This window comes from Carlito syrichta, unplaced genomic scaffold (assembly GCF_000164805.1).
Source record: "Carlito syrichta isolate Samal-C Ts95f unplaced genomic scaffold, Tarsius_syrichta-2.0.1 Scaffold308678, whole genome shotgun sequence".
In the NCBI taxonomy this organism is placed as follows: Eukaryota; Metazoa; Chordata; class Mammalia; order Primates; family Tarsiidae; genus Carlito; species Carlito syrichta.
The window spans coordinates 505,268-524,495 of record NW_007252774.1 but is presented as its reverse complement, the minus strand read 5'-3'; the positions used below and the strand labels follow the sequence as shown (position 1 = coordinate 524,495).

General features: G+C 41.0%; 1 protein-coding gene across 1 annotated transcript in view; it reads left to right on the top strand.

Moving 5' to 3' along the window:
• Positions 1-128: 128 nt before the first annotated feature.
• The window catches only part of BRINP1 (BMP/retinoic acid inducible neural specific 1), a 187,736-nt gene continuing 168,636 nt past the window's right edge, over positions 129-19,228 (top strand). The window contains exon 1 of the mRNA XM_008065596.2: positions 129-561. The gene's annotated coding sequence lies outside the window, so the exon portion shown is untranslated. The remainder of the gene's footprint in view (positions 562-19,228) is intronic.

Here is a 19,228-nt window from a genome sequence, read left to right as displayed (position 1 = left end):
AAGATGTACAAAACACTCCTCAGAATCAACCCGGGCGCTCGGCTCCTCCCTTCCCGCCCCCCGGCAGCCGCTCCCCCATTCATTTTCGCTGGTCGCTGGCGAAGTCCCTCCTCTCGCGTAGCCCGGCCCCTCTGCCCCCCGCCCGGAGACCGCGGCGCACTTGGACTTCCCTCTCCATTCGCCAGCCGCCTCGCTCCCGGTCCCCACGGCTGCAAACTGATCTGGCGCGGGGGGAGGAGAGCGCAGGCGAGCGAACCCGCGAGCGAGGGAGAGAGCGAGCGAGCGGGCGAGAGAGAGCCAGAGCCAGAGCGAGGGAGCCGGGAGGCAGAGGGAGTAGTGACCGCCTTCCGGAGCCGGGATTCATGCCTGTCCTCGGGACCAGCGAAGGGGACTTTACGGCTGAGTATGAGCCAGGCTGCTAGGAGCCAGGTACCCCCACGCCTGCAGTCCCCGCGCCGTCCCCGGTATGCGAGCTGGACGCAGGGCTCTCCCAAGTTCCCACCGAGCCGAATAAAAAGCGTCCGCGCGCAGCTCTCCGCCAAAGACGGACATTGACTCCAGGTAAGGCGGCGCCGGGTGCAGCACCCAGCAGCCCCGCTGCCCTTGGAGCCGGCCCCGGACCGCATTCGGGGCGCCCCCGGCCTTCCCCCTCCCAGTACCCTTGTCCGCTCTTCATCCCGCAGCCCTGCAGCCTCCAAGTCCTCTCAGGTTCCAGGGAGGGGGTTCCTGAACCTGGGGCTCAAAGGGTTAAATGCGGGTTTCAGTAAGTGGCGCGTGTGCCCCCGCGCGCTCCCGACGTGTGTACCATGGTGGGAACTTGATGTGGTGCTAGTGTGTGTTTGCGTGTGCGGCGTCGTTTGCGTTTGATGCGTGTGTTTGTGGTGTGTGTGCGTGTGTGTGTGTGTGTGTGTGTGTGTGTGTGTGTGTGTAGGGGAGGGGGGAAGAAAGAGGTCCTATAACCTACTTACAGCGCGATGTGTGTGTGTGCATGTTTGTACGTATGTGTTTGTATGTGTGCGCTTGTGTGTCTTTTTAATTAGGTCTCTCCAGCTTACAGGGAATGGGATCCTTACTATAGGATCACGTAGCCATCGGGAAACCCGCTGTGGACTTTCTCTTGGGGCTCTGGGGCTGGGGTTTGGGGAGGATTATGGGGCTACAGATGGCACCTTATTTAGCCCAATGTTGATACCCTTGAAGGAAAATTCCTTCAAACGGTGGAGACCTGCTACACTCGGACCCACGTTTATTATGAAAGAGAAATGACCAAACCCTGAGGCGAATGAGACACTGTCACTTTAAATTCCACACTGGGCAGACTCCAGGACTCTGATGGGAATTTGGCAACACTGGATAGTGGGTGGTAGAGAAGGGGGGAAGTCTGCGGTGGGCTCCTTATCTGGGCTTGGCAAGTCTGGGGTAGAGGTCTGCTCTGCCCCTCGGTGTGCTATTATAACATCATCCCTGGCTTCTGGTGCTTTTGAGGAGAATCTAGGCAAGTTTTCATGGATCCCCCGCAGAGGAAAGGAGAACACGTCCTCAGGGACCTGCTCATCCATCATAGTTGCACAGGGTCTCAGAGGAGATTTCATTTGGGGGCAGCCTGGGTGATATAGAAGGAGATGGATGGGGCACTTTGCTGAGACAGATTCTCCTTTTCTTTCCCCATTTCAGCCAGGGAGGCCCCTAGAGAATTTCTTTCTAAATATGCCTCCTCATGGTTCCACTGGAGTTAGGAGGATACTGGGAGAAGACAGAGAGGTGGTGTGTGTGTGTGTGTGTGTGTGTGTGTGTGTGCGTGCGTGCGTGTGTGTGTGTGTGTGTGTGTGTTTCAGAACTGAGAGAGACCTACAATTGGAAAAGGGCCTGCGAGTGGGGAACCCATGACAGAATGTGGCAGTAATTGACTTCAGCTGCTGTCGATTTACACTTCACATCTCTTGCTTGGCTCCAAAATATTGCCATGGGCAGGGGGGCCATGGGAAGACTCTCAATTAGGAAGATAGTTTGGGTTAAGGCCCTCTTTTCTCTTTTCTCCACCTCCTAGGAGGCTCTCTAGGTAAGTCCCTTGGCCACACTGGCTAGGTACTGATGGGCTTGGGATCTGGGGCCAGCCATTGATTTGATTCCCGACTGCATCTTAAAGGCTTGCCCTACTCAGCAAAAATGCTGAGTTTTACTGCTGTTAGCATGGCTTCCAGACTCGGCAGCTGTTACTTTCTCAAGGTAAGCGGAAGCTGTTCTGCTCTCACACAAGGAGGCTAGGAGAAGACAAGGGCTGGGATGCGTGATGCTGGGACACGGTTTCTTGTCTATCTCCGCTCAACGAGGCCACTGAAAAGGCCTCTTGGGAGAAAGAAGTAGAAATGTACTTGGTTTGAAATTACGTGTGTGTGTGTGTGTGTGTGTGTGTGTGTGTGTGTGTGTGTATTCTGAGGAGAGATGAAAGCAAACATTGCAGAAACCTGCCGTGGCGGATGGGTTCTACCTGCAGGCACTTGCAGACATACCATTCTCTGACCAGAGGCTGATACCTTATGCTGAAACCTTAACACAGCCAGAAAACTCATGTCAGAACAGAGGTCCTTAGTTCATTTAGGTAGGGGGTGCGAAAACCCAGGAAGAAACCCCATCTTGGGAACTGCTCTCATTTTCTCACTTTTCCAATTCATAGACAATTGAAGCCAGAAGGAATATTAAAGAGCAGAAAGGCAAGGCTCTATGGTCTATAGAGGGGATGAGAATTCCCCAACAATCTCTAATGAGTTGGTGGCTTGCCCAGGACTAGAACCCACGTTTCTTGTCAATGAGATCAATGACTTTCCCACTCCTACGGCACTGCCCATGGACTATATATTGTCCCTTACTCAGTCACCATATTCCCACCCAAGAAAATAACTTGTCTTCTGTCATCAAACTTCACATTTCAAGATGCATTTCAAGGCTTCTCCATCTGGAAACATGACCCTGAAGAGAAAGGGTCTATTACCTCAATCACTTTCCCCACTAGATACACACACATACACACACACACACACACACACACACACACACACACACACACACACAAGCACATGTGCCTACACACACACACACACACATACACACACACACAAAGAGAGAGAGAGAGAGAGATGGAGAGAGGGAGAGAGAAAGAAATAGAACAGGTTATTTCTCCAATGTCTTCAGAGAATTACTCGCAAGCAAGTACCCAGTACTGACTATGATTGGCAGACAGAATCTAGCAACACATCTGGGCCATATTTGGGCTCTTTATTAAGGAATGTGTTGCTGTCCAATGAGCAAAATGTGCACCCATGCTACAGTGGAAATATTTTAAGCAAGTTAATTTCTTTATATCAATTAAAATATCACCCCTATTACAGGCACAGAAGTATATGCGAGCACACATGCACTTATACACACACAGGTACTTACAGATCCAAAAACGTTTCCTACTTGTCACACCTCCTAAAAAGAAAATCTCCACACCAAATTGTGTTCCCCCATATAAAACATCTCCCAGGCAAATACTGGGACTCAGAGCTCCAGTAAAGGGGATATTTGAAGCCCTGTGAAAGAGAGGTCCTTAAGAAGTCAACATCTGGCTCACTCAAAAGTGTGTTCCTAGACCTCTAGATGCCTGTTTTGGGGTGCAGGAAAGTACTAACATTTTTTTTTTTTTTTTTTTTTTGGCCCATCTGCAATAGAGCTTTTTCCATGCTGACTTTTCCGGGGCTTGATGGCATTTCAGCTCCCAGAAGGGGGAGCTGTGACTCCATTTCAACTAAGGAGAAACTGCTTAGAGATTCCAAATCAGCTGTTGGGCCCCCATAGAGTTTAGACGACCCAGCTCGGGCTGTGATGCATATCTTTGCCGCGGAACAGGCGGAGACTATGAAAACACTGGCCTGTGTTCAGTTCAAACACGGCGTCTCTTTTTTAGTTCTTGCAAGAGTTTATGTTATTGACCACAAAACCCTCTATTTCTCTGAAAAAGTCTTTGCGCAAAGGCCCTTCAGTTTGTGTGAGGAAACAATTTTTGATTTGAATCTTCTCTCTTTTCCCCTCTGGATTCTCTAGTTGAAATCACCGGTACATGTCACCTAAACACTGAGGTTAGACATACCCTTCCCTTCTTCCCCTTTGCTAAAAGCAAGAGTCAGCAAATTGGCTACAGAACTACTGGTAACCATATTAAAGACGAGATGGGGTCATGTGAAGAGGACAAGTTCGTGCATTTCATTCTTGAGAAAATTCCTACATTTTTTTTTTCGCATTCTAGTCCTTGTGCAAGGTATATCTTTATTATTCTTTCTGCCATCTCCCACTTTCAGTCTCTACTTAACCCCCCCCAAAAAAAACTTACCCATATGTCAATATCCAGTTCTAATGACTCTTCCAAGAAGTCTTCTCAGCATCTTCTTTTGGAATTAGTTTCTTTTCCCGTGATTTTTGATATAATTTTATCTGAAACTCTTATTTTAGCTTGTGTTTCAGTCTGTCCTTTATAGTTCCATGATTATGGGTCTATCTTACCCTCTTCTTTTAGAAGCATCTTTGTATCCACAGGGACTGACACATAGTAGTTGCCCTATACTTGTTTGCTTTTGCATTTTATGTCTCATCTCAACAACAGCTGTAATCTCTTTCTCTGACAATTGCTTCATATTCCCTCAAAGCAATGCAATTATGACTTCAAAATCATACCATCGATACCAACAATGTAGAGATACTTAGGATAACACAGACAGGTAAAAGCACATCCAATGTGAAAGTGAACATCACTCTACTGTGTTCCAGTGTTTTTAGTTTTGTTCTCTCATTTAATCTTCATTTCCACCCAGTGAGGCAGATACAGCTCTTCTTACGGAAGAGGAACATAAATCTCAAACTGGTTAGTCTTCTTGCCCAAGATCACAACAGAACTAGAATTCCAACTTAAGTCCTCCTTCCTATGGCATCTCTGCTCTTTCCACTGGACCACTGAGTTAATGGTAACTGTTAAGAATGGCTGACAGGACTGGGTTGTTCAATAGGTGCTGGAAATACTGGGACATATTATTTACTCTTGGAAATTGGTGATATGAAAGTGTTCTAGAGTCATTGCATCAGACAATCTCAGTGTTTTCCCTGAGAGGATTTATTAAAGAAACCTTTGAAGGTTTCTCAATAACCAAAACTTTTCCCTTATTCCGGAATGAAGAGTCCTTTTTATATTATCGTGTATTTGACAGTGAAGGACCCTCAGCACCCTGAATATTGTCTGAGGGGCATTCTTTAGTTTATGTCACTTTTAGTATTTAGAAGCTACAAAGAGAGGAGAGATGACAAAAAACTAAGTGAGAATTTATTCATTCATTTGTTCACCATACTGTTTGCCAAACACTACTGTAGACCAGTACTGTCAAATACATGGTCACTCAGTTTCAGTTTTGGTACTTTTAGCAATAGCAAATTTATTATCACATAACTCCGCCTATTTTGTGTTTAGAAAGCTTTGCTGAGATATTTTCTTAATTTGACCCTAAATCTGCCTTCTATCTATGTGTCTCTGAAATCACACAGGTATAATTCTCTTCCAGTTATCAGTGAATCACATATTATGGAAACATAATGTGGGGCTCACAGCTCCAGGGAAGAGGAATTGTGAAGTTATGTCATCATAACTATTTTCTTTTGGATTAGAAGGCTTGTGTCCTGTAATATCTGTTTGGAGGACCCTCAGCACGCTGAATATTGTCTGAGGGGCATTCTTTATTTTGTGTCACTTTTAGTGTTTAGAAGCCCACAAAGAGAGGAGAGAGAACATGAAACTAAGTGAGAATTTATTCATTCATTTGTTCGTCATTCTGTTTGCCCAACACTACTGTAGATCAGCACTGTCAAATGGAACTTTCTGTGATGGTGGACATATTTTCTGTGCCGTCAAATATGATAGCCACAAATCACGTGACGACCGAGCACTTGAAATGTGACCAGTGTTACTGATGAACTGAGTTTTCAATTTAACTTGTATTATTTTTTATTTTAATTTACATAGCTGTGTGTGGCTAGTGGCTACTGTATGGAAAGGCATTGGTCTAGGCATTAGAAATGTAACATGAAGATGGTCCTGTTTTCACAGAGCTCACACTCTACTAGGGAGGGATGGGTAATAAATAAGTAAAAAAATAAGCAAAATAATTTAAGTGTCACACAGTTGGGGTAACATGCTAGAAAGGAATGTGAATATTATAATTTTAGATAGGGTAGCCAAGAAAAGCCTTCTTTGAGGAAGTGGCATTGGAAGTGAGATTTAAATGAAAGGGAATGAGCCATGTGTTTTTGTGGGGGAAGACCATTAGAGACCAAGAGAAAAATAAAGTGCAGTCACTCCACAGAGGCAAGCTTAGGGACTTTAAGCGATTGACTAAAAGCCAGTGTGGCTGAAGGTTTGATGAGGAGAATGACATGGAGCTAGAAAGAGGAAAAGGTAGGCAGGGGCCAGATCACAAAGACAGGAGTGAAAGATTTTGACATCTCTCCCTTGACATCTCTCTGGGTGAGAAGAGGGTAATTTGATGACTAAGGAGAGTTTGGGAATTGAAAGAGGGTAATTGTCAAGTACTCTCAATGGGTCTTTATCACATCTGTTTTTAATCAGTCATTTCAATGAGTTTTTTTGAATCTTAATTTCTAGTCCTGCTCTGAGTGCCATATCCCAGAAATACTCAAGACTAAGGGGAGGAATAGGATCGAGAGTAGGGAAAATCAATGGAAAAGAGGGAGATGATGAATACCTGGGGAGAAGGCAACTGAAATGAAGTCTGGTTAAAAAAAAAAAAAAGCATGAAAATTGGAATTAGTATGGATCAGCAGATATTTATTACACTTTTTGTCTGGGAAAGGCTTTGAACAAAGTGACTAGGGGATATAATGATGAATCCTGCTAGGTGCTGGCAATCTGATAGAAGATATTTGCAAACCCATAAATAATTATCATTCATGACAGACTGATAATTGTCATTTCAGAAGTTCTGTGAAGGTCTGGAGAAAGGGAAGTCACATCAGTAGTGCCAGTCACAAGAAGGAGGATGATGATGGTGACTATAAGGTCTTAGAGATCACAGATTATGTCTTTTGATTTTATATCTCCATTAATTTCAAATGGTACACAATGAGAATACAAGTCCTCACACACCCGATTCTAGTCCTGGTCCCAACCACTTTGTCTCTGGACCACCTTAATGACATAACTTTCCCTCTCTGGGCTTGTTTTCTATAAATTGAAAAGGACAAAACCATGGCTTTCCTCATTTGAGGGACAGTGCCTGGTTCTGTGAAAATGTGGTATGACAAATTTCTTGTAAAGACAGAGCGGGGCACGTACATGGTGGCCATGTTTCATCATAAATTTCGGTGTCATCTCAAAAATAAGCAAATACAAAAGAAGTCATACCTTAGAGCACAGACTGTGACTCAAAACAGGGTGGTTGAGTGGTAGTGAGATGGTGATCATGTGTGCTGCTGTTACAACTCTTCTTGTATCAAAGTGATTAAGGGTTAAAATGAAACCAACTCTCCGCCTGGCGCTAGCAGCTTGAAAAGGCTGCCTAGAAATTCATAGATAGCCCTTGCTACTGAGGGGGCAATGAAGACAATTAAGGAGATAATGAGGCTGAGGGAAAGTGAAATTAATTTTTTTCATACAAGGGTGAAGGATAGCTTTGTCTCCCGAGGGAACTACCTTTTGGATATTGTGAGTGGCCTTAAGGAGAACAGACTAAATAAGACTGGGTATAAGAAAGTAAAAGGTAGAAAATTACATGGCATGCCCGCTGCCTTCACATAGGAATGGAAAGCCTGGTGAGGACACATAATACCTCATTCTAAACAAATTCTGTTCTCAGTTTGTAGGGATTTTCTCACAGGGTAGAGAGCTGAATACAAGATGTTAGGCCCATCTTGGGAATAGCAAAGAGACTGTATCCCTCAAGAGTGGGAGGTAGATTCATAAGGCAATTAAAAAAAGCAAGATGCAATCGTTTTTGTGTAAACTGCAAAGGTCGGAGCAGCAGGGCTCCAAGTAAATGGCCCATCTGAACAGCTAGAACCTTTTGTAAGGGTTAACCCAATACTGGCGCTGGGAAGCTTCTAAGATATAATTTATCTAGACCCTCAAATGTCCTGCAAAAGAAGCAGTGGGAACCTCTGTGAGAAATAACAGATCTTGGGTTTAAATTGAAATAGCTGAGTAACAGATTATAAACTGATTCAGGTAGAGGAAAGGCAAACATTCAGGATATGATTGCTTTTTGGAGGACCCACCCTACAAAGTAGTAAGTTGTCAAATTTTCATTTTAAGAATTAGCAATCTGCAAAAGTAGATAAAACTCTGGTAGGCCGTGGAATTCCTAGAGTCCCTAGAAGTCCCAAGATAAACCTGGAAGAATAATCTGAGAACTGTGACAGAGACAACTGCCTTCTTTAAGTACATTTCCGTAGTGGATATGCTAAACTGGAATGCGACTTCTGAGTTTATAGTTGCATCATAAGAAAAGGACCTACAAGGAGACTTGGTTGGCCCTATAACAACATCTGCACAACACAGGGGCTATTAAAAAAAGAAAATCAGCACTTTGGTATGTTTAAGAAAGATTGAAAAATAGATTACCCGGCAAGGGATGATAATACGGCTTTGCTGCTGGGACACATTTTGGAGACACAGCTCTTTTAGATGAAGTCAAATGTCATTGCTAGAGATAGTTGAGACTGGGGAGGGCTAGGAGGGGTCATAAATAACTTTATTCTGAATGCATATCAATAGCATAGTGATGTTCAAAGTCCAGTGAAGCCTTACAAATGGTTTCTGAAAATATTACCAGGTCAGCCACAGTTTTACTTACTCTCTCCTGTCTTCCCTGACAGTGGGAATGATACATTTAGACAGAAGACAGGATGGAATTTGAGGGGGCTCCGGAAAGATCTTCACAACATTTAGAGATGGCTGAAATGTCACGATCATAAAACCATTCTCGGAATGGGAAATGTTTGTGCCAAGCATGTCACATATTTCCTGTGCTGTAATGGGTACTTGATATAGAAATCCTGCTGAATATTCTCAGTAAGCTCATGTGTGGGTAGTATTATCCTTTATTTTAGAAATGAGAAAACTGAACTCAGAGCAGTAAAGCCACTTGTCCAAGGCCATATGCCGAGTCAGTGATGTGGTGTTGAGAATTTGAATGTATTCAAATTTGTCTTGAAAGTATGGAGATTGAAACTTGAATGTGCTAGAATTTGAATACCTGCTCTACCATTTACTAGGTATTTGACCTTGGTGATATTACCTCATGTTTCTGTGCTAGTTTCTTTATCTGTAAAATGAAGATAATAATAGAAGTCTGTATAGAGGTGATGTGGGGATTTAATTAGTTTATATGATAGATGCCTCAAACAATGCCTGGCAGATCATTAACACTGTGTAAAAATTAACTACATTTTATGATTGCTTTACCCTATTATGTTAGACTAACCATTGTATGGTCCCAAACAGGAAACATCAAGTAAGAAAAAATATTATTAGGTTAAAGGCACTACCTTGCAAATGAATTTACTGAATTATTTTTACCAGTCATCTTCCCACCCTCCCATGTGGCAGTGGGATAACAGGAGAGATTGAGAAAGTAGAAAAGGCATGGGAGATGCACAATAACTGAGGGAGATTTTTAAATTCTCTACATTACCATAGATCAGAAACCACATATTCTGAGACCAGATATAGATAAAGATAGATATAGGATCATCCTTCATCAAAGCAGAATGTCATCTTCAACATGGTCCAGGTCAACATTCTCTCATTAAAAACTATATATATATATATATATATATGTATATATGTATATATGTATATATATATATTCTATTTTCTTTAAGATTAAGCAATACATGAGTTGATTCCAGAACCAGCTCAGCCCATGTCATTGTACCTTTTTTCTTTTAGTCATGGTCTCATTCCATCCCCTAGGCTGGAGTGCAGTGGCACAATCCTGGCTCACCGCAGCCTCAACTTCCTGGGCTCAGGTGATACTTCTGCCTCAGCTTTCCAAGTAGCTGGGACTACAGGTGTGTGCCACCACATTCAGCTAATTTTTAATTTTTTTGTTGAGATGAGGTCTCACTCTGTTTCCCAGGCTAGTCTCCAACTCCTAGTCTCAAACAATCCACCCCTCTCGGTCTCCCTAAGTGCTGGGATTACAGATGTGAGCCACCACTCCTGGCCTCATTGTAACTTTTGACTTTGTTTTCTGATCTATAAGCCAGGGGATTCATCAGGTGACACCATGCTAGATGCTCTTCTGTGAACCATGTTTATCATCATCATTATGATTTCTGTTTTCATGGTTTCTGTTTTCATCATTATCATTTATTTTATCAAGTGCTTGCATGTTTCAACATATTACATCTCATTTAACCTTTGTAGTAACACTCTGAAGTTGTAATTTTTCTCCCCATTTTCCCAATGAGGACATTGTGGGCCAGAGCTGAAAGAATTTGCCCCAAGATATACAATAGTTGATGGCATCAGCTACTATATATAATGTTCTTTCATTGATCTGCCTTGCTTTCATCTACCAGTCAAAGGCACTGTCTAGTTGATAGCAGCTCGTGGGCATTCCCAAAGCCATGGTTGAATACTGTTCCTTGGCCTTTGTGGTCTTGGGTCAGGTCAGTCATTGAAAATCTTTAACCATTCCGTCCCACAGGCTCTGCCCTCAATCCCGATTCTGTGTATGCCTAAATGAGAAAGGCATCCATCTTCCATGTTCCAGGAGATCTTATAAATGGTGCCACTGGAAGGAGTCTTCTTAAATCTTCTTAACAGTGTGCATTTTGCTTTCTCTCCTTTACTGGTCAGCATCATGAATATCTTCTACTCTTCCAGTACTTTCTGACTGAAACTTCATATTCTCTTAAAATAGTAACAACTTCACAATGCCTTGGTAGGACACCTTAGCTTAGCATGTTTATTTTCAACTTAGTTCAAATGCTGTGGACACTAGGACTAGTAGTTCTACAACAAACTACCTTCTAATTCTGGGCCAGAGCCAAAAATCAAGATCTTACTTTTCTTGGGAATGGAATCACTAAAGTCACACTAGTAATAGCACTTTTAAAGGCAACTCAGGGACATAGGGTACAGGTAACATGAATTGTGACAGACCAGTGTTGAAATCTCTGTGTCTGTCTGTCTCTGTTTCTTTCTCTCTTTTAAGACACCCACACACACAGACACACACACACACACACACACACACACACACACACACACACACACACACACACGTATAAAGAAAGGTATATCAAACATAGTTGAGTAAAGGTGGAGAGAAGAGCAGCTGATCTAGGGGAAAATGTCCAAGGTAGATTTCTTCTTCTCTGGTAATGGAAAATGAGCCCAGATATGTCTTAAGATTGCCTCCTATCAGAAGATAATCTAGGGTTGGGACTTCTATCTAAAAATGGAATGGTGAACGTATTGGCCAGTAAATGCATGGAAAACAAAATATTTTGTTTCCCAGTAATAAAATAAATTAAAATAGCAATGTGATGCTATATAATATCATCAAAATGCCTTTTAAAAAAATTTAATGGCAGCATCTAGTTTTGGCAACCGTGCAGAGAAAATGACACTCATGTAGTGTTGATGAAAATCTATCTTGAATAAACCTTTTATGAAATATGACTTTCATTCTTTCATTAAACAAATATTGTTTATTGAGCACTTATTCTTTGACAATGTTCTAGAATCTGTGAATACAGCAGTGAATAAAACTAAGTCCCTGCCATCTTAAAAACTGACATTCTAATTGAAAAAGAAGGTAATATATAAATAAACATGCAAACATATAGTGTATCAGATGGTGATATTTTCTGTTATAGGGAAAAATAGAGCATGGTTAGGGAGGTAAGATGTGTGGGACAGATGGTATGGTGAGAGAGGGCTTGCTGTTTTATGTAGGTGGGTAAGGGAAGCCTCAATGAGATGCTGACATTGAAGAGAGATCTGTAGGAAGTCAGCAGTAGAGCCAGGTGGATATCTGGGGGAAGAACATTCCAGGTGGAGGCAAAAAGAATATAGTTCTTGAGGTGGAATTGTGCTTGGTATAAGTGTGACCAGAGTGGGGTAAACAAAGGGAAGTAGGGGGAGAAGGAGGAGATGCATTATTGACAAAGTAGGAGTTAGATGTCTATCTCAATATCTGTCATCTCGACCTCTATCTTGATCTCTGTTTTTAAAGAGGAGTTGCAAATGCTTCCATTTAAAAAAAATTCTCATTCTAAGAAGTCAGTTAATTAGAAGTGCACAAGTTTTTAAAGAAGGAACTTTATCAGAATGTTTAGAGAAATGAGAAAATCGAAACAAACAAAGCATATGATGAAATACTCTACAGTCCTTAAGAATATTAGGGAAGCACATTTATTTGTTAGAAGATGGAATTAAGAGTGTATCATCTATAAAACGGGGCTAACAACAGCACTTTCCTTATACTTTTGCTGTCAGAATGAATATCACATATATAAAGCACTTAGCAACGTGTCTCACATACAGTAAGTACTCAATAAAGAACAGTTATGACATTTATTGACATGAACAGTTTTTTGATGATCTAGCAATTTTAAAAAGCATAATGTACAAAACATCACATATAACTTTTTTTTTTTTTTTGAGTTGGAGTCTCACTCTGTTGCCCAGACTGGAATGCAGTGGCCGCTCCCAGCCACCGCAGCCTCGACCTGCTGGGCTCCGGCGATCCTTCCGCCTCAGCCTTCCGAGTAGTCGGAATTACAGGTGCACGCTACCACACCCGGCTAATTTTTTGATTTATTGTAGAGATGAGGTCTCACCTGCCCAGACCGGTCTCGAACCCGCAGGCTCAGGCAATCCACTCACCTCAGCCTCCCAAAGGCGTGGGATTACAGGCTGAGCCACCAAGCCCCGGCACATATAACATTTTTAAAGAGATAGGGTCTCTTTCTGTTGTTCAGGCTGGAATACAATGGTGTGATTATAACTCACTTGTAGCCTCCAACTCCTGGACTCAAGGAATACTCCTGCATCAGCCTCCTGAGTAGCTAGAACTGCAGTCATGCACCACCATGCAAAACTAATTTAAAAAATAAAAATTTACAGAGACAAGATATTGCTGTGTTGGCTGGGCTGTTCTCAAACTCCTGATGTCAAGCAATCTTCCAGTCTTCCAGAGGACTAGGATTGTAGGCGTGAGCCACATGCCCAGCAGCATGACTGTTTTATAAGAATTGCCCTAATATTTGAATGGTTATCTTTGAGTGATGAGTTATGAGTTAATTTCATCTTTTCTTTTATACTTACCTGTATTTCCTAATATTTCTTTAATGAATGTGTATTACTTGAGTAATCAACATTTTAATTAATAGGATGTGGGGGATCAGTGAGTAATTTGTGGTAGGAACAGGAACCAAAGCAGAGAAGCATACTTTAATTCAGTCTTTTAAATTTCTAAGCCACTCATCCATCCTAAATCAAATTTAAATGGACTTAGCTTTTTTCACTTTTTACTTGACCTTGGCCTGAGCAATAATACTCATAAAAACTGAAGGTTTGCTAAGTGATTTACACTTTCTAATACACATTAAAATAGCTATCAGACCCTTAAAAGGAAAACTGCACCACCTATGTGTCTCTTGGAATCATTTCATATATTGGTAGTACGTCATGTATCACAAATTGGAAACCCTGAATTTGTGACTCCATCTTGGTGGCAGAGGACTTTCACTTTGACGCTGTATTCATTTTTACTTTTGGGTAAATCACATTCTTCTTTGGACCTCAGTTACCTTACCTGTAAATTGAAGGCTGGGAGTTATTAGAGGTCTTATGGGAGCTGCCGAAGCCCATCACAGGAGTAGGGCAAGTATGAGCAGGAGAGTCTGGATCTGAGACTAGTCCCAGATTGCCACATGCATCAGAGAAGCTCTGCTTTATTTGCATTGCTTTACATATTTTTGTGTAAGATTCGAATAAAGGGTTCCAAAGCTTTAAAACAGGACTTGAAATCATTGGTTTAAACTTTAAATGGTCTCTAAAGTGGACTTATGGGCGACAGATTTTTGTCCTAGAATAAGTCATTGTACTGAGTTCTTTATGAGACCAAATATGACTAAGACACATTCCCGAGGGCTTAGTGGGAAAAGAAGGCACGAGTAAGACTGCGCCTTAGTCACCTTTGTAATCACAATGCCTAGCATATAATTGCATCAACAGAGAAAATAAATCGAAGAAAGTATGTGCTATATTTAAGGCAACCCCTTAGAGAAATGAAATGTTTGCACAGGAAACTTCTAGAGAAAGTGTGTTAGTTCAAGTAGCCTAGGAAAGGCTTTGGGCAGGTGGCGGCGTCGGAGATGATCCTGGAAGGATCTGCACTCCTGGAAGTAGAGAAATGGGGCATTCCAGGTAACGGAAATAGTAGATATAAAGAGAGTCTTTTATGACAGTACCATGGACTGTTACAGCCAATCTAGAAGGGATCCTAGCTGCCATCATATCCAACTCCCATCTTTTTGCAGATAAGGAAACCAACACTCTGACAAGGGTGATTGTCTTGCAAAGGCTATAATTTTTAAAAGTAGGGACACTAACCTGAAGACTCCAGACTCCGTACTCCAAGGCAGCAATCATTCTTTTTTTTTTTTTTTTTTTTTTGAGTCGGAGTCTCACTTCTGTCGCCCAGACTGGAGTGCAGTGGCACACTCATGGCCACCCCAGTATTGACCTTCTGGGCTCTGGCGATCCTTCTGCCTCAGCCTTCCAAGTAGCCAGAACTACAGGCGTGCACTACCACGCCCTGCTAATTTTCAAAAATTTATTGTGGTGACGAAGTTTCACCAAGTTGCCCAGGTCTGGTCTCAAACCTGCGGGCTCAGGCAATCCACTCGCCTTGGCCTCCCAAAGTACTGAGATTACAGGCTGAGCCACTGAGCTGACCAGCAATCATTCTTCTAGATGAACATTTGCATGGCATTTTCCATGATGCACTAGTTCTTTGGAAGCTCTGAGAACAATGTGTTATATGGTCAAATAAATTTGAGAGATGCTTCATGATCTACTCCCTTTTGTAAATCATAATGTATATAAGCACATTCAAGATTTTGACAAGACCTGTAATAGAGGGTGCTTTAAAAAATCATTATTTCAAACTTTCTCAAAATGATTTAGCCTTAGAATTTCAGTGTTCTGTATTTTTTCATATAATTTTGATCCCTATCCTCTATGACATCCTTTAGGATACTGTACACCAGATGAATCTAAACTCCATAGAAAATTTAGAATATTATTTTTATGGAAAAAATTTATGTAAGTAATTATTATGATACATATTATTTCAGAAATGATGGTCCTACTAAGAAAATAATCAAAGACTAGTCATAAGTTTTGCAAGTTTAATATAAATTTTACCTCTTCCTCTCTCCCTCCCTTCTTCTCTTTCTCTCTCTCTTCCTTCCTTCCCTTCTTCCTTTTGCCTGTATCACCATACTTTACTACTTTTTCTTTTCCTTCTTTCCTTCCTCTATCCCTCTTTTAGTTTATTCCTGCTTTCTTCTTATATTAGTTCCCCTCCAAAAAACTTTTTTTTTTTTTTTTTTTAGGAACTACTATGTTCCAGATTCTGGACAATCTCTGATGAACAGGATATTTTTCCCACCTGAAGCTACTGATAAGGAGACAGATGTGCAACTTAAGAAAATACAGAGTAGTTGATGCTGAGGTTGGAATATACACAGTCATGTTGGGCCACAGAGAAGAGATCTATGTGAGCCATAAAAGGCTGAGTAGCCTGGTGGAGAGATGGAGAAGGCCATTTAAAACAGAGTAGGTGAAGAGGTACAGTGTAACTAGAGAACAAGCTAGAAGTGAGGCTAGAAAAATAATCTAGAGGTGGAGCCTATAGGGCCTCAGAACTTCTAGGATTAAGTAATTTTTATTTAGAAAACTGCTAACAGCTTTTAAGAAAAAGATTGATTTAATCTGATCTGGGATTTAAGAAAAACAAGGAACTGAGTGGGAAGAGGGGAGAGTAGAAGCCTGGGAGTCCTTTTGTAGGTAATAGTTTAGTTGGCAAACAGGTAGAAGATGTCCTTCTAGACTAAGGTAGTAGTGGGAGAGCAGATGGACTAGAGAAATACTGACAGTGGGTCAAGGGAGAGGGAGGGGTTAAGGATAACTTCCTCCAAGATTGTTCCAGATCTAGCAAGGCCTGCTTTCTCTAAATAGGGCTTCCAGAAACAGCAGGGTCTCAATTATCTCACCGTGGGTTGTGAAATTCTAAAAAAAAAGTTCTCAAAACAAAATTAAGTTTAATTTGCTTTAATTGAAAAATAAACACATGCCACATACAGCACTCTCAAGAGGAGGAGAAAGGGTTAGAAAATGAAATGAACAGTTAGATGTAGAAGGCCTTCAATTACTGGGTATCCTGAAATGAGAATTGGTATTGATTGAGAAAAAAAAATTCAGAATTAAATTCAGGAAGAGAAAATGTGAGCCTTCTGTTTAAGCACTGGTTTCTTAATGTCTTGTGATATTATTACTTTTATTATTATTATTAGCAGTATAAGTTGTGCAATAAAGAAAAGATCTCTGAACTTGGAGTCAGAAAATTTGAGTTTGGCTCTCTTTCAATCACTTGAGTTATCTGATCTTTGGTAAGCTGTTTTATTTTTTAGCCTCAGGCTCCTCATTTGTAAAATGGGGTAATAATCCATACATCCCTGGGTTCTTATGAGGAATGGGTGACTGATATATATGGAAGTTTTAAAGTGCTGTTAAGAGATGATGGAGACAAACAAAGAGGGGAAGCAAGAAAAGATGAAGGAAGGTTAGAAGCAGGCAATGGGAAGGAAGTAAGAAGAGTCGCAGTGCAATGAGTCCAATTACCTCAATATTTATTGAGAACCTTCTCTGTTCAGGACTTGTGCTAGATGCTGGATATATAAAATGACAAGAAACAACTGAGGCCTGCCTCAATGGCACTCATATTCTAGAAATAAATATTCTCAATCTTTAGGCCATAGAATGGAGTCAAATAGGAGATTTAGGCTAAGGGAGGTATTTAGAAAGTGTTGAGATGTGCCTTAAGAGCTCTTCTCTCTGTTGGGCATTTTTTTCTTTACCTAATCACTCAGCCTTCCCCATTCACATACAGTCACTTTGACCTTGGCTTATGCTCCTTTTGTTTCATAAAGAATGATCTAGCAGCCTCATTTGTATGGAGGTAACGGTGATTTAGAAATATAAGCTTTAGTGGCATCATAGAATCATAGTTGTAGAATTTTAGAAACTATCAAATCTTAGAATCAGAAAATTTAAGAAAAATAAAAATTCAGAGTCAGATTCTCACAGACTCATAGAATGTAATATTCATGAAATATAAAAGTCAAATCTTAAAAATCATAGAATCATGAAATTAGAGTCTTTCAGATATTGGCATTTGGTTATCTGTCTCGCCTTCCTTCTCAATTCAAGGAAAAAACTAATATAGCATTTAAAATGTAAATATCCTTGATAATAAATATACAGAAAAAAGTCCTTAAAGGGAATATAACATGTAATAACACTAATGGTAAACATACTGATCAAGGGGTATTGAAGGTGAAGATAGGAGTGTCTGAACATTATAAAAATTCTTGGTGGAGTGATTGCTGATTTTACCAACATCTTATTTTGAGTAATAGAAAGTTTGAAGCAAAGTGGGATTAATGACTTTAGTCACTGGCCTTCCCTGCTATAGTTATTCATGTTGGCCAAACTTACTATGTTGTCATATGAGAAAAGAGTCCTCTAAATATTGATTTTTTTTCTTAGGACTGTAAGCTTCAGGAATGTAAGAGTGATACATGGCTCTATATGATTTATATGGGGTCTCTAGAGAAGTACTTTGCATAGTTGGGTGCTTTAAGTGTCCAGTCTTATCTTTTTCCTCAGATCTTTCTCTTGTATATACATGAAGAACTATTGTTGATCTGCAGTGTTATTTATGTTTCCTCTGAAGCACTGGCTTGTATTCGTCAAGACTTTTTTTTTTTTTAACCTGGCATCCATTTTGTGTGTGGTGGTGTTTCCTTCACTTTCCATATTCTTTCACAGGACCTCAGATCCAATGGCATATCTTGACAGGTACAGGATGAGCCTGACTTAAAGAAGCATGTAGAGTGAGTAGAAATCTTATTTTTATACTATGGAAGCTCTGCGTATGCAGTAGCATGATCACAGCTCACTGCAGCCTCAACCTCCCTGGCTCAGGTGATCCATCTCAGTCTCTTGAGTAATTAGGACTTATAGGCATGTGCTACCATGCCCAGTTAATTTTTTTATTTTTTGTAGAGATGAGATCTGTGCCTAGATTTGTCTTAAACTTGTGGGCTCAAGCAATCCTCCCGCTTTGGCCTCCCAAAGTGCTGAGATTACAGGCATGAGCCACCATGCCTGACTGAGTTTGAATGTTTTTCACATGAGTATGTAATTGAGTTTGAATGTACTCATGGATTCCTAAGGGCATTCATATATGGATAATCTTGCATGGGAATGAATGCTATTATGAATAGGTAAGACATGTAAATATATATGTGGTTCTTGGCACATATTTTTTTAGCATCTACTATCTTTCTGACTATGAAGTAGGTACTTTTCATAGAGGTTAACATGTTCAATTTCATAACTATGAAGTAGGTATAGTTTTTAATTAGAAGATGTGTCAACTAAAGTTCTTAGAATTGAAGTGGTGAGTGCTGGTATTTGAAGTGGAATTTACATATTTGAGTGTTCTAGTGTGTAAGAGCAGGGGTATGTGTGTGCATGCTCATGAACATGGTACACATGCAATCCTTTTTTCATATGTGCTTTTTAATACATGTGGCCATAGATTTCTACATATTATATGAATATGCACATCATAAATATGTATGCACCAGCCGAAACCCTAATTGTCCAACAAAACAGATTCTGTGGCTCATCTTGGGGACAAGGGAAGTGTGAACCATAGAGCTATAGGGGAAAAGCATCCGAGAGACAGAGGATGGCAGCTTTGTGTTAAATCATCCACATAACTGACATGACTATGTGGTTTTCGGGATTTCATACCACAAGTTATTAACTCCCAAGAGCTGTTTTTTCAAAGTGCCGTTATCCAGGTCCTGCCTAGAC